This window comes from Mus pahari, chromosome 8 (assembly GCF_900095145.1).
Source record: "Mus pahari chromosome 8, PAHARI_EIJ_v1.1, whole genome shotgun sequence".
NCBI lineage: Eukaryota > Metazoa > Chordata > Mammalia > Rodentia > Muridae > Mus > Mus pahari.
The window spans coordinates 105,689,224-105,705,202 of record NC_034597.1 but is presented as its reverse complement, the minus strand read 5'-3'; the positions used below and the strand labels follow the sequence as shown (position 1 = coordinate 105,705,202).

At 44.5% G+C, this 15,979-nt stretch overlaps 1 protein-coding gene and 1 pseudogene across 4 annotated transcripts in view; one reads left to right on the top strand and one right to left on the bottom strand.

Moving 5' to 3' along the window:
- Abcc4 (ATP binding cassette subfamily C member 4) overlaps positions 1-15,979 on the top strand; it is a 219,068-nt gene that overhangs the window by 116,489 nt on the left and 86,600 nt on the right. The gene's annotated exons all lie outside the window — the stretch shown is intronic.
- Positions 3,729-3,828, bottom strand: LOC115064673 (annotated as a pseudogene).

Genomic DNA, 15,979 nt, shown 5'->3' with positions numbered 1-15,979 from the left:
AGAGAGAGAGAGAGAGAGAGAGAGAGAGAGAGACAGAGAGAGAGAGAGCAAGCTTTGTGTTCACAGTTGTCCAATAGAACGTTTAAAACATAAGATTTGGGAAGCTGCTAACTTGTTCAAAATGATGATCGTGTTGTATTACAGAAAGTTAAAAGCATAACATTTGGCTTAATTAATTCAAATTATTTTCCACTGAGACATATATATTAAATATTACATGCACATTTATTTATATTTCATCCTTGTCCACTCTATCATAAATGTTACTCATTTTGCAATGAACGAACTGGGGAAAAAAACTCAATATTGGTATCATTGAGCCTGTGACATTTTATCTCACATAAAGTATAATTTTTTTGTCTTCTATCCAGTTTATAATAGTTCTTGTTAGAATGATAGTTATTCTTTATAGGGAATTTGTATTTAGTATGTGAGTTAATGCTAGCCTTGTGAATCTGTCTTCTGTGAAAGTGGATAGTTCTATGCCTACGATGTTAAGTGTGTTTACTGTGAGCTAGCCAGTGATTTGGGATCTGTGCTGTTTAAGTTTCCAGTTTGTTTAGAGCTCGGCATGCGTGCATTCCTTGGCCATTGCCTTCTGGGATTCAAGGTCCTTCAGTGCTGTAATTTGAAAGATTCCTCCCAGTGCTAGTTCTAGATCCAGAAGTGCTTCAAGCAAAAAGTATATTGAAAAATGTTCATAATGCAAGTCTCCACTTTTGTGCAACATTTCCAGAGAAAATGTACCAAGTTCATCATGAATAAATATTGATGCTATAGAGAGTCTGGGGTATTGTGTGGGAGTCAGTAAGGGCTAGAATTCTGTTTGCTTGCTTTTTTTTTTTTTTTTTTTTTTTTAAATAGTTAAAAATCCGTGTCTTGTGTTAGCTTTGTGCTTCTTGCTATCTTCAAACTTATCTGTTATTTTATCACCACATTTCCCTGGCTCAAGATCGGGCACTTTGTACTTGATGAGTAAACGCATATTGGTTTGATAGAGCAGATGAAAGCTTTGTAGGTGCAGTCTCATCTCCCCAAACTACGCCCAAGGAGAACAATGGAGCTTGATGATAATTAGAATAAGACCGCAGCCTTTTGTTTTATAGTTAGCGCCCCTGAGCTCTGCTTCCCTAAGAGCAGCTGAGAGAGATCACAGTAGAATGAGTCTACAGAGTGGGAGGGCCCAGATGGAGAAGCCAGCGCTGGTTCCTCAGAAGCTGTGATTCACGGTCTGTGATTCTGGTTCTCGATGTTTGCCAGCTGAGGAAGAGGAGCGGCCAAGCACCCAATAAAGTTATTGGAGACATCAATGTTCGTGGAAGGGGACTTGTTTTAGCCTTTGCGTGACTTGGGGTTTGGGGTGCTTTCATAGTTGTGTTTTATAGACAGTCCAGCCCAAAGAAACAGGTGAAAACGCGTCTGTTTTAAGACTTGGGCCGAGTAGAGAATGGGCGGTTGAAGCAGCTTGAGAGGTTCTCCTGCTCTTGTCTGGAGGGGCCACAGACCTGTGATTGCTTCAGTCCCTCCGGCCTCAGCCCCCAACAAGTAAGAAGAGAAGTTTCTTTTCTCTTCAGGCATCTATTGGTTATCTTCTACGGGTCTCTATTAAATCTCATCTTCACAAGCATAAGCCTAAATAGCCCCGGACAGCAAATTATTTTTTAAAAACATAAAAATAACCCAGACACTGTTCTTCAATTCTGCGTAGAACTGACACAATTGGAAACTTCCCAGAGTTGTGGGTGGGGCTCGAGATTCACACAGACCCCTAACTCGTTCCCACCCATGGCCTCAGAGTGGATCTCTTCAGCATCTGTGACATCGGTGACATCGGTGACTGGCTCTGAGGCAGCGAGGTTTCCAAACGTTCTTCTCCTGGTACTTCAGGGTGAATTGTTGTCAAACTGGAACCACAATGGCGGGAGGATGAAGGAGTTTGGAGACTTGAGTACACGATTCTGTATTTCAGATCACAGTTGCTGAGTTACAGAAGGCTCTACTCTGACCCAGACACTTTCCTGATCCACCAGAGAAGTCACCATGCAACAGCTCAACCCAGGAACTGGGCAGGGGCGTACCTTTATGAAGACTTGTGTGCACTCTGTGCCTTCTAGAAGTCTTGACAGGAAATAGAATACAAGCAATGGTATTTTTCTCTCTTAGTAATATTATCTTGCAATCAGCCATAATCCATTGAGTGTTCTCATTCTTGGAAACCAGGATTAATCTTTGAGGGAAAAAAATCCCCTTCTTTAAGTAGAAGCCCTTTAATATCTAGAAGAAAGACTCGACAAGCTTCAAAGTGCATTTTGAGTGGAAGTTTATTAAAATGCTGTGGTTGTGTAGAAAGCTATCGCAGAATCAAGTTCTCCCGTCTGGAAATTCTTTTGCTTTCATTTCTTTCTTTTTTTTTTTCCTTTACATTTGCATTTTAATAGATTGTATCACGTGGGCAAATGTTTCAACCTCCTGAACACCTGGAAAGTCTATTTTAGACTCGTCCTGGGTGTTTGGAAATCTTTAGCCAGACGTAATTCAGCATGCAGTCAGTGTCATCCTGGTGGGAAAATCCTGCCTGCAGGTCTGCCTTTGCTGGAAAGTGGAGCACAGTGTAACTTGTGGGAAAACATCCTTAGAAAAGGTAGCCCTGCCCTGGAGGGGGAAGGGTGGCAACCCCTTTTCCCCACTTTGGGATTAGTGGATAGTTTGGGATTTCTCACTGAACTTAAAGCAGAAGTTTATAGAGACTTTTGGCTCAGTGGCTGGACTCCTTCTGCACTCAGGGAAGCCTAGGATCTGAATTAGAGATCAGAGGCCCAGCTAAAACAGCAGCAGCCGGTGCCTGTGGCTCTGGGACATTTGCAAAGCTACTTCAGTGCCAGGGTATTTGTTCTGACATACATTTTGTCACCAGTCTAATTGCTCACACGTAGATCATCTGTGCTTTATGGCCTAGTCAGAGCCATGGTTAACACGTTTTCATTACTTTTAAGTGCTTAGGAGTAGAAGAACAACCCTGTCTCAAACAGAATAAAACAAAAGAAAACAATCTAACAAGAGTAGGTGCACAAGGAAAGACTGCTTCCTTGTAAGTCATCAGGACCAATTCTACAGGGGGCTGGAGTGATGGCTCCGCGGTTGACAGCATCAGTGGCCCCTGCAGAGGACCTGAGATTGGTTTCCAGCAGGTCTCTGTGAGTGACTCCCCAACCTCTCTCACCCCAGTTCTAGGGTAATCAGTGCTTGCTTCTGACCTCTGCAGATGTTGCGTACATACATGCAAGCCACACACTCATACACATAGCAGTTTTAGATAATTAAAAGAAAAAATTCTTCCGTTAGAGACAGGATGGCCTAGAATTATGAAATTAACTGGTGACATGGCAGTGTGTGGACTGTAAATTTATTTTTACTGTTTTGAAGAACAAGATGGTATCTCATGCTAGTATGCACCTCTCTAATCTGCATATTGCTTATCATAAAGATGAAAGTTAAACATGGTTTAGTGTGTACCATAGACTGACATTCTCATCAGTACCAACTTTTCCCTTGTCTGTCTGTCCATCCGTCTGTCTGTCTGTCTTTCCTGTTTTTTTTTGTTTGTTTATTTGAGGCAGGGTTTTTTCTGCGTAGCCCTGACTGTCCTGGAACAGCTTTTTGACTGGGCTGACCTTGAACTCACAGAGATCTGCCTGCCTCTGCCTCCTGAGCGCTGGAGTTAAATGGAAAAGGATATGGACTGCTTCATGAGTTTGCATGTCTTCCTTGCACGGGGACCACGCTGATCCCTGTATCGTTCCAAGTTTAGCAAATGTGCTGCCAAGGCATTCGCATGGTGCCAGCTTCTCAAAGCTGGTCTTCATGTGGCCATGTTGGTGTGAGGAAAAGGGACCCATTCCCTGTGGTGGTGGTGATCATGTGGTGGGCACTGAGAAGCCATTCTCCCTTGACCTTCAGACCAAATAAGTGGGTGTTGACATCACCAGCCAGCGTGAGAAAGGGAGCACTGTGTAATCTAGACTTCAGCTGGTTATCGCAAATTCAGGTCGACCGACTCCTGTTTCTTCAGGAGTCATCCGGTCTGTAGTCCAGGCAAGTGCATTCAGTGCTTTCAAGAACTCCATGGGAAGAGCTTCAGCTATCCTCGATGCCACGGTGTCTGAGCATCCTTCATCCGGACCCCAGAAGCTGTAGGAGATTAAAGCTGTTTGGTCGACTGAGCTTTCGGGAATATTTCTAGGGTGTTCTTTATTAGAATTACCAGGTGCTAAGATGAGAGGTCAAAGTGTAAGCACATCATCTTTTAACCCCTTAATCCTCACAGCAGCTTTTGATTGGGTGTCAGAGTGGACAGAATGCTCGCTGGCTGTCGACTAGGATGCTCTGGGTTGTCGCAGCTGTCCTCAGCGGCACTCGTGTTCCTGTGCGTGCGTGAGATTTCGTTCCTCATGATACCACGTGTTTTATAGCATTTCCTTCTGTTAAAGGGGTATAAGGCAGAAACTTTGGAAATGAACCGAATGGTAGGTTTACCCAGCAGGAACTGCAATGACCCCTCCCTTATTTCCCTGTGGTGGTTGTGAGCCAAGATAGCATGTGGTGAAGAACATAACCGTGGAGGCTACTTACCCGTCCGCAGATCACAGCCTCACACATGCCAGACTGTGAGGCCTTGTCAAACTGCTGCCAACACCATACGTAGCATGGGATTGATAGAACTGTGTGTGTGTGTGTGTGTGTGTGTGTGTGTGTGTGTGCCTGCGTGTGCTTGCGCATACGTGGATGTGCGTGATGTAAGACACTGCCTGGTACATAGGTAATTAACATGATTGGTTGAATTTTTCTTTTTTGACTGTTTTAAAAAAAATGACATGATACAATTTTAGGGATTTTTCTCCCTCTGGTTGACAAATTCTAAATCAATATCCTAGGTAGATAGCTTAGTTATTTTTCTGTTACTGTGCTAAAACACCAGAACCTCCAGCAACATAGGGAAGAGAAGGTTTATTTTGACCTGTGGGTCCAGAGGCGGAAGAGTTTGTCTCAGAGTGGGGAGGAGCAGCAACCAACAGCAGAGGGGGCGTGGCAGCTGGACCAGGAAGTGAGAGCTCACACCTTCAAAGGCAGGTATGAGGCAGAAACCTTGACCTGGAAGTGGCATACGATTTAAAGTCTCAAAACCCACCCCCAGTGACGAACTTCCTCCCCAGACAGTGCCACCAGCTAGGTAGCCCAGGTGTTCAAATACCTGGGTCTGTTGTAGATATTTCTCCTTGAAACCGTTATACACGTTTCGATAAGCAGCGAGTTTGCAGTAAGCATGCTGTCTTGGCTTTGTGGAGAAGCAGATAAATCACCTAAGACGAACAAGCCTCGAAGAAACCCAGCATTGTGTGGCTTTGTTCCTTTGCGTGTTTTGTTTTTGTTTTTGTTCTCAATGGGGCTTAGCTTCATTCCAGAGTTCATTTTAAACTTAATTTGGTTTTACAATGAGAGCTCAATTTTGCATGTAAGTACCAAACATCTGGTTTACTTTTTGTTTGAAAATGATATGACTGAAGTTTAGTACAGAAGTCTATTTGTAATTAAGGAAAGACGGTTTGAAATTCTATAAATTGAGTTCTATTTAAATGGTACTTTGGAATTATTCCAGGTGAGAGGATGGTTGTACTTCCTCGGAGTGGGAAAACTTCTTCTTCTTTTTTTTTTTTAAATGCTATTGGTGGTTGAAATGTAGAGCTTCTATGTATTCACCTTTTGCAAAAAGCGTGAAAAATGACAAATTTCACAAGTGAAATCTAAAGTTGACCCAAGGCAGTTTTAGATTGTTGGGCCTTCAAATTTTATTCATGGGATGTTTTTAGAGACATTCTGTGGTTTGTTCACTCCAGTTAATTCTGGGCAATCCTTCTACATGTCTGTCAGGTGGACGTTCTGATACTTCAAAACTTCCTCTTGCGCAAAATACAGCTACGGCAGCCTGAGAAGAAAATGAGATTTCTAGTTGGTTCTTCGAAGCCCTGGGTTATCTTTTTAGAACATTGAAGGGTGTAATAAATCAAACAGGGCAAATATAACTCTCAACTATGTCGGCTGCACCATTAGCATCAATAAACCAGCAATTTAGATGCCATAAACTACTGGCTGATTCTAATACCCTTGAGAGATATCCAGATACATAGCTTTGGGTGGAGAGACCTAACAGAAAAGCGCTTGCTGGTTTACTGCAAGTGCTGGAGGTGTGTCTGCAGGTGGGGAGCCCCTGGCCAGTCTCCTCAAGAGGGGAGTCAACATTAGTCATGTCAGTCTCCATCACCGGCTCTGTGCTGACATTTGGTGACCCTGTCCCACTATAGGATTTCTTTTGAAATAATTAGAAAGAAGTTTTCTAACTTAAGAAAAAGCTACGAAACCCCCAAAGCTGACAGGTTGTGGAAAGATACTGAAGGGTTTCACAGCATTTCCATGCCCATTCCTTTGATGTCTCAGAGATCAGTCATATGACAGGTTGTATCTGTTGGCAATTAAAAATGTAGCTTCTTATCAAACCGTGGATCAGCCAAGAGTGGGACAGATTTGGCCTCCTTCCCTGTGTCCTGTCACTGAACAGCAGCTTCGTTCATTTATTTTGGCAACTTAAACTTATCCAAATGTTGTCAGTTTCGTTATCTTCCTTCACCTGCTGTCTTAACAATGAAAACAGAAAACAAAACACGTACCCTGGTCTCCGTCTCCTGCGTGTCTGCCATGTGGGTGCACAATTCCTCTTGTTCTCTTGTCCAGGCCTCTTGGTACTGTCCACATTCATTTGTTCGAAGGTTGAAATAAAAAACTTAAAGAACAAGATTCCCATGAATCATTGATTACAGTGAGAATTTCAGCTCAACATTTGCCAACCTCTCAGTATGTCTGTGTCCTAGGAACTTGGAGAATACTGGATAGTGCATTCTCTATTCTCCACGGACATCTTTTTTCTGTTTATTTTGGGCATGTACATGTGTGGTGTATGAACCCGTTTGTGTATGTGTGGTCGAGTATGTGTGGTGGGCAGAGGTCAATCACTCTCTTTTTTTTTTTTTTTTGACAGTCTTTCACCAAACCTGGAACTTACCCGTTTGGTGACATTGGTTACCTTGTCTGGCCAGTAGGCCTCAGGGGGGGCACAAGTCTCTGCCTTGCCACCACCCACCCACTGATGCTAGAGTTACTGATGCACAGCAGTGTGCTTGACTGGAGTTCCTGGTGCACAATGCGGCACTTTGGGGACCTGGCGACCACTCCTCGTGCCTGCCTGGCAGGTGCTTCAGTGCCCCACAGTCTCAGCACCTCCTGTGGTCACTTTCTAAAGATGCGTTACTAATACCTGTGGACCACCACGATCAAACTGTAGTAACATTTCTCTTTTTGGGTAAAAATTGAATTATTTCTCTTTTCAGGTAAAAATTGAATTATTTCTTCTCTAGTGAGGGTGGGCATCATAGCAATCGGAAAAACATTAACATTCTCTAAAACTTGTGTGGGCTTGGCAGTCCACCACTGGCCCACTAGGAATCTTACAGAATGTGTTCCAGAATGTGACATGTTTGTTGAAATTACAAAGTTTAACTTGAGTCTAGTGTGAAAGTGAGTGAGAGGTATTTCAGCTTCTCCGTTCTTGCTTTCCTTATTCTGTCTGGTCGACTCTTGCTTTCTTGTTTGTATTAATATGCGAAAGGATTTTATATTTGTAAATGAATTATTTCCAAAACTACAAGAGAAAGAAAACTGTCTTGGAGGAAGGGCTGCTGTTTCTGAATGACAGATGACAACTTTTGTCTTATGCCTCTCCATTTTCTTGGGTCATTCCCCAGTATATTACCCAACCTGTATGTGTGTGTGTGTGTGTGTGTGTGTGTGTGTGTGTGTGCGCATGCGTGCATGTGTGCCTGCCTGCCTGCCTGCCTGTCTGTCTGTCTGTGCATGTGTACATGCTGTGGGCACACAGCTGGATCTTACTGTACTGCTCTGACTACACTTGAATGTGTTCACTGGAATGGTCCTACTGCAAACTCCAGGTGTGTGCCATCATGCCCAGATTTTTCATGACTTTTAAAGTTTTCATAACTTTATGACCAACAAACCAACATGTCAGAAAAGTGTTAGCTCTGAGATATATAACATTTGGTATTGTGGAGGTCACTTAGAATCATGCTTACATACTGAGATGAGACACTCTTTTTTTTTTTTTTCCTGAGTTGCATTTTTGAGTGGGAATCCTGGAATATTTGTTGTAAACTTTTTAAAAATATAGACATAGAACACAAAGTTTGGTGGCTCACACCTGTAATCCCAGCACTTAAAAGGCTAAAGCAGGAGTGTTGCCTGGGTTCAGGGTCAGCCTTGTGCATGAGCTGTGTGTGTGTGTGTGTGTGTGTGTGTGTGTGTGTGTGTGTGTTTGTGTGTGTGTAGAGATCAGGGGGAAGAAAACAGGAAAAACAATTTCAAATCTTATTAAAGTGTTATTATCAACTGTTCTAAAACATCTATAAAGACAAGTTAAGCACAACTGCATATTCATCTAGAGCTCTTTAAGTGGTCTATTAGAAATGTGGTATAATGTTTAATAGGATTAATTTTCATAGACTATTATTATATTTATTTATTTTCTATTGGGGGTGTGTGTGCGGAGTTCAGAAGATAACTTCCAGTACTTGGCTCTCTTTTCATCATGTGGGTCCTGGGGACTGAACTCGGATCATCAGCTTTAGTGACAAACACCTGTCTCCACAGAATGGAGATTTCAGAAGGTCCTTATTGGAGGAACTGAGGTCAAACACTTGTGGTCATTGTGGGAATTCCGTCTGTTCTCTAGGTCCATAGAAGCAAGAGAAGCACAGGGCGAACTCACTTCTCGTCTGGTCAGAGTGAACCTCATTAGTGCAGATATTTTGATGTCAGACTTGGGGGCACCAGGACTCACAGTGATGGCTCATAGGGATGGCTCACGGGGAAGGCTCACAGCGATGGCGGACGAGAGTCGAAATGTACAGATGCAGAAGGATCCCACAGACAGACCCAGTTCCTTCATTTGCTTACGGAGTTAGGTTTTGGGGCGGAGTTCAGTGTGTGGCTCCTTGTCCTTTATTCAGAAAGAACAAATTATCTCATTACTCATTTCGCTGGCCAGTCACTCCCTCATTTTATATTTACAATAAAGTTTAATTTGTGAAATGTGTACTGAGAGAGATAAGCAACAATAGCTAACAACAGAACAGAAAAGTGATAATGCACTATGACTAAAGGCATTTAGAATTTTGAATTATTTGCTTCTGGAATGTTCCATTTAAAGTTTTCAGACCGTAGGTTACTAAAGCCACAGATGAGGGTGAGGCTCAGAGCTCTCTGTCCTGACTGTTCTGTGCTCTGGAGAGGTCACCGTGTTTGGGGGAAGCAATAGTACATTAGTCTCTGGGAGCATGAACCCTCGAAAGCCTCGTGTTCAGAGTTGGATAACTTGGTCTCTTTTTTTGTCCCTGCAGTTCTTCATAAGCAGTAAATGATGGAGTAGAAAGCTAATATTAGCTACTTTAAATTTTTTTTTCTTATTTAGAAAACGTAGGTACATGACTTAATTATTACTTTTTGTGCTTTTGGAAAGCCCGTTTTCGTTTATGTTTCGATGTTGTATTAATTGTTGCTGTGATAAAACACCATGGCAGTCATGGGGTGGAAAGCTGGCAGATGGCAGGAGCCAAAAGCAGCAGGATCCTTCACACAGCACACAGGAAACGGAGAACAGGAAGTGGGTCAAGGTTACAGCTCTTAAAACTTGCCCCAAGTGATGAACTTCTCCCATCACGGTTATCCCTTCTAAAGGTCCCATGACTTTCCCTAAACATCACCACTAACAGGGACCAGATATTTAAATTCATGAACCTATGGGGACATTTCTCATTCAAATGACCACATCTTAGTGCTCGTTGCCAAGCTGGTAGAATCAAGACCCACTTTGGAGACAGACCTTGGGGCATGTCTATGGGGTTTATCTTGATTACATCAATAGAAATGGAAAGATCTGCCCTGTGTGGGAAGCCCTGTTCACTGGGTGGGATCCTGAACTGTGATGGCTTCTGAAGGTGGATGTGGTGTGACCCCACTGCTTTGAGCTTCTGCCCCTTAGCTCCCTCACACTGATGGACTAAACCCTTAAACTGCAAGCACAAATGAGTTCTTAACCGAGGAAGTTGCCTTTGCTGGGGTGGTTTATCACAGCAACAGAAAAAGATAGTAAGAAAATAGTTTCCATTTTAAAATTACAAATTCCTAAATTCAAAATGCACCGTTAGCAGGTGAATAGCCGGTGTCTCATTTGTTAATCTGAGGTAGCATGCCTGAGACTTCTGTTTCTCCCCGTCAGCCTCATTCCTAAGAGTCCTTTTATGTATTTATTCGGTATTTATGGACTGATAGGAATAGGGTTGGGGAAGGTCTTCTACCTTCAGTAACCTACAATTTAGTTGGAGAGATCGGATATAGAGCTTCATTCATCCTCAATTTGTGCCTGTCTCTTAAGAAGTCTTCAGTTCTTTGACCCTTTGAACCTTTTTGCTTTCAAGTTTGAGGACACACACTAGACTCGGGCAAAAGCCAGGTGACTGTCCTGATTAGTTGTTATTGTCAACTTGACACAACCAACCTAAAGCTACTTCCCTCCTCAAGTTGCCTTTGGTCAAGTTGCTTGTGAGTATTTTATCACAACAGAAAGCAAATAGAAGTAGCCATGCATGTCAATGGAAGGTCATAAAGAAGTGAGGCTTAGTTGGAAAGAACATTGCCCATAAAGGCCCAAGGACTATATATAGACTGTGTTCTGATCTGATCAAGGAAACACGCTGCTCTCTCTTCCCGCTCCAATCTCCATTCCACCTCTTAGCATTTTTTGTTTGTCTTGCTAATTTCTGTTTGCTTATGAGCCACAAACTCTGTCCCAAGGATTGCTTTGAACTCCTGGTTCCCGTGAGCGAGCTTGACAGCCACACTCCACCTCTGCTGTGTGTGGTGCTGCTCTGAAAAGTGAGCTGGACAAGCGTTGTACTAACTGAGCCACAAGGCCAGCCCCACCTCATAGCGTTGGATATGTCTACCTGAAGAGCCTGAGCTATCTGAGTTGTCACCTTTGCCTCCGGTTGTAATGTCTTGGTGACTTAAAGCACTCTTACTCCTTTCTGATGAAAATATTAACAGTTTCCAGTTGTGACTAGTAGGTTCATTCAGCTTTAAGGGAACCTTTCAGAGTTGAGCCACAGGACTTTCATCTAAGGGAGTGGAGTCCATGACAGCCGGAGAGATTGGATTTTATTTCATTCTGAGCCTACACTGGTATTATTTAACGCAACCAAGTTTTGAATGCCGGTAGAGAACACAGCTAAGGTCATGGTCTGAAAGGACTTTGATGTCCTGCAGACGCCTGATTTCCCCCTAATATGCATGAAAAGCTTGTGCGGTCTGCCTCTCAGGGGATGAATATTTGTCCCTGTGGGTTACAGTAGCAGACATGACCTGTGAGCGATGGGAGATGTCGGTTAGAATACGGATTTGGAGGAAAAGGGGTAGGAACGAGTATGAAAAAAATTAGCCATGGAAATCTACAAATACGGGGCCAAGACTATTACCGCGGACTTGTCAGAGGGACTTTACCAGGCTCGGCAGGCTCGGCCCACACCCTGCAAGCAGAGAATTTCTGATTAAAAAAAAAAAAAAATTTTTTTTTTTTTTTTTTTTTTTTTTTTAACCAAGTGACTTTGCAGTCAAACCCCTTTTCCTCATGGAGGAACTCGTACTCTCTCCCTTAGCTCGTAGATTCTGTTGGGGAGGGAACACGCCAAAGATGATAAGGTGCTTAGGACCACACCGTTCTGGAACAGACTTTGGTAACCTGGATTAATGAAACGGTTTGGGGGTCATTTTGCTCATTTTTGCAAGAGGAGACTTTGTGTGGCTGCAGGGTGGCTGGGAGGGTGTGTGTGTCCGAGCATAGGGAGGCCGAGGTCAACACTGGCTGATTCTTTTTTATTTTTTTTGTTTTTGTTTTTTTTCGAGACAGGGTTTCTCTGTATAGCTCTGGCTATCCTATCTCACTTTGCAGACCAGGCTGGCCTCGAACTCAGAAATCCGCCTGCCTCTGCCTCCTGAGTGCTGGGATTAAAGGCGTGCGCCACCATGCCCAGCACACTGGCTGATTCTTAAGTTGCCCTCCACCCTGCTTTTTGAGACAGCATCTCACCAACCTGGATCTCAGCAATCTAGCCAGGCTGCCTGGCCAGCGAAACACAAGGACCCTTCTGCTGTAGAACTTATCACTTCAAGCTCTTTCCTGCTAAGCCGTCTCTCTAGCCCCCAAGAGAAAACTGAATCATTTGCTAGACTTGAATGTGTTTGCAAATGCCTTGGTGACCTGCCCCTTGCTATGGGACTCTCTGCTGACTCTTGTTCAGCTTCTGGGGCCAAAGGCCTCCCTTGGTTCTCAGCAGGTAGAAACCTTCCCTTATGACAGCGGTGGGAACTGGAGCTCCATCAGTACGCCAGTGCTGAGTGGTGAATGCGTGCCAGAGTAGAGGTGCAGAGAGTTGCGTTTTCTGTGGCTGGCAGCAGGCATGAGGGGAGACTCAGAGAAGTCGTTGGTGCAAAGGCAGGGGGTTGAGGAAAAGGAGCCGTCCCACACGTTGGGGCTGGGGATGTGGAAATAGCCAGGGACCCAACTTTGGCATGGACTGTAGAACAGATCAGAGGTCAACATGGAACCCACGGGTTCCCATTTGTGCAGTTGCCCGCTCTGTACCGAGGGAAGTCCAAGCAGTTACGGAGACACATGCTGATACGTGATTGACCGTCAAATATTCCGCTCTAAGGCCTTTTTGTTTTCCTAGTAGAGCACCCACTGATTGAGGGTGTTATACTCGGGCATGGGGTGAGAGAAACAGAGCAATTGAACAGGACACTGGGTGGCTCAGTATCTTGAAGCTGCAAAGAAGGAGCACAGAAGGAAGAGTCAGACGCATTCTTCCATTTGTTACATTTTAAGCCCGCCTTCCTTGAGGTAGAGGCAAACCAGATCCATATAAATGTGCGTGTCTTTTCTGAGCACTCCCGGCCCCATTGGGCACAGACTGTGGAGGTGCCGAGGCTGGGGGCCCCTGGGGCTGGGCATATTTATTTTCGCTACCCCCCACAAGCTTACCCTCACGCTTTTGTATCAGCGCCAAGTTTCTGTGTTGCAGCTGCCACAGGCATAGGCTGGGACATTCCTCTTGCTCTGAACTTGACCACTGGCGATTTGTTTGTTTTCTCACCTTTATTGACACCCAGGTTTGGCAGTCCCTTTTCATCTTTCCTCTGGGTGGTCAAGTGCCAGCCAGACACAGTATTGGTCTCAGTTCTCACAATGAGCCTCTCACAGTGTCTCTCTTCTCGATGGGTAAATACCGCAAGTTCTGACTTCTCTGTACAGTCACTTTATCTTCCATCCATCTATGGAGACATGCTTACGGAGTCTGGTATTGCATCAAGTTGGGCACTGTGTCTCAGACTAGGCCAAGAAGTCTACAAAGACTTCGGGTCCTTTGTTCTCACACGCCTTGAATGGGCAAGACAGACATAAGACCATAGAGAATAAGGACAGAAGGACTACATGTATGGAGGGTCAGGAATCCAGAAGAGTATGAAAGGGGGAGCTTATTGGAGAAGCTGGGTGGATTGGAGAAGCTGGACGGATTGGAGAAGCTGGGCGGATTGGAGAAGCTGGGAGTTTGGCATGTAAGTGTCTGTGGTAAAGCTGAGACATGAGTGCATGGTTGGCTTGAGGGTGAGCCTGGGACAGGGGAAGGGCATGGCTGAATAGTGCTGAGTCCTGATTGGCAGGGATGGAGGGAGTATAGATAGCAAGCCCAGGCCTGGGGAGGGGGTCAGGAGTGCAGGGGACACTCTGTTGCTGTATCCCTGGAGAAATAGGGTGTTTTTCTGTGTGGTAAGATGCCTGTTGACCTGACTGCTCTGTGCTTGTCCAGTCTCCATTTTATTGGGGAATTCCACAATGGATTAGAATAATAATAGTCCAATAATAGTCCACAGTGGACTAGAAGGCCCTGGTTCACAGTTTTATTTCTATTTATCCTGAAGAGGAAGGTGTCTTAAGACATCACAGCTTTGTAAGTATGTGACGACTGGTCTGCGTTTAACCTCCCTGTCTGTGAACTGGCTAACACTTACAGGACCAGCTCCCTTTGCTCTTGGTTCCTTCTGTTGTGAGTGCCTGGCAGAGAGGCACACGCCCGCCTGCTAGGTCTTTAACCCACAGATGATTTCATAGGCAGTGAAATAAGATCTGTACACATGCATCCTTAAGTTGAGACCGATACAAACGAAAAATTGCCCGCATTTTATTATGCGGGCAATTTTGAAGGGAAAATCTTTTATTATGAATACTGGCTGATACTTAAATATTCTTCTGTCATTAGTCGTTCAGAGCCGAGTCTAAGTGAGGCTTTTCAGAGTCTGCTGTGTGCAGAGAGCAGCTGCAGAGGCCAGGCACTCTACTTGCTGTGGGACTTCATCCCTAGAGGCTTTTATATCGTAAGACCTTTATCATAAGGAAAAGATGGACGTTTTCCCTTAAAAATACAAACGTTGTTTAGTGCCCCCCCTCCCCAACTCCTCCCTCCTTCACAAATAATAAAACTTTGGTGCTTAATCAGGGTTCCAGATGTTTGTATGTATTTATTTATTCGGGTATTTATAGTGTCTTTGTCAAAGCAGTTTGTCTCCCTGGGTGCATTCCAGAAATTTTAAAAACATACATGGCGAAGCCACAAAGATCAAAGACCTGTGTCTTGTGAACTCTTTGCAAGCGCATTGGGTTGGGACAGTCCTTAAAGCGGTTTATGTTAAGAGAACAGAATGAAAGCTCTCCCTGTCCACAGTGTGTCTTGTGGAATGTTCTGGATGGAGACTGCGGGACCTGGCAGAACCTGGCCTGAAGGACCTGCCCTGTCGCAGACTTTGCCCTCTGCTGAGGGAGGGCATTGCTTGGAAGCATCCCAACAGTGCAGCGCCTGCACCCTCCTGGCATCTACAGGCCCCCTTCTCTTTCTCTGTTTCATTGTTATTTTGACACAGATTCTCAGGATACTGTCCAGCGTGGCTGGAGCTCTCTGTGTAGCCTGGGCTGGTCTGTAGCTTGTGATCCTCTGTCTCAGACTCTTAAAGGCTAGATACAAGCGCACACCATCACAACATCATACCTGGTTTTCTGTGTGTTGCTGTCTAGGCCCTTGCTAGTTCTTCCTTTAAAACAGAGAAATGAACTATCGTTTTAGTCTTCTCAAATATTGGTCCTGCTGTGTAGGACCTTACACCGATCGCTGCAAGCATGGATTTTATTTTCTCTATATTTTTAAGAGTATGTGGTATCTACATCGGCATGGGAAACAGTAAGGCTTCTTACTGTGATTGGTTACCCTGTAAAGGAGAAAGACCCTCAAGAAAGAAGCATTAGTTGAGCCAGGCAGGACCAGCTGGTGTTTCAAAAACTCATGTTCTGGGTAAGAGAATCTTCAGTGTAGATGGCCTGCTTGGGTAGGGTCCTGTACGAACACAGGGCCTCTTGGCAATCGCAGCAGATTGCCTTTAATGGCTAAGAGGTGGGCACATGGCAGGCATGTTCCTGGGTTCTCTCTGGAGCCTCTAGCATCTTAGGTGTTTGATTGAACAGTTCTCCCTTCTTCTGTCCAGTGTGATCCCCACCCATAGGTAAGAGGGCAGAACGTAACTGCACCCAAATGGTGAGTTCAGTCTCAGTTCAGCATCTGTCTTCTCCAGCTTTTCGTATTTGGCCAGACATGTCTAGTGTTTGTGTGAGACAGGCTCACCCCCAAGGATCCTGGCTGCTAGTATGTTACCCGACATATGTAACCTTACCTGGATCCCTTTCTCCACCAATAGTGCT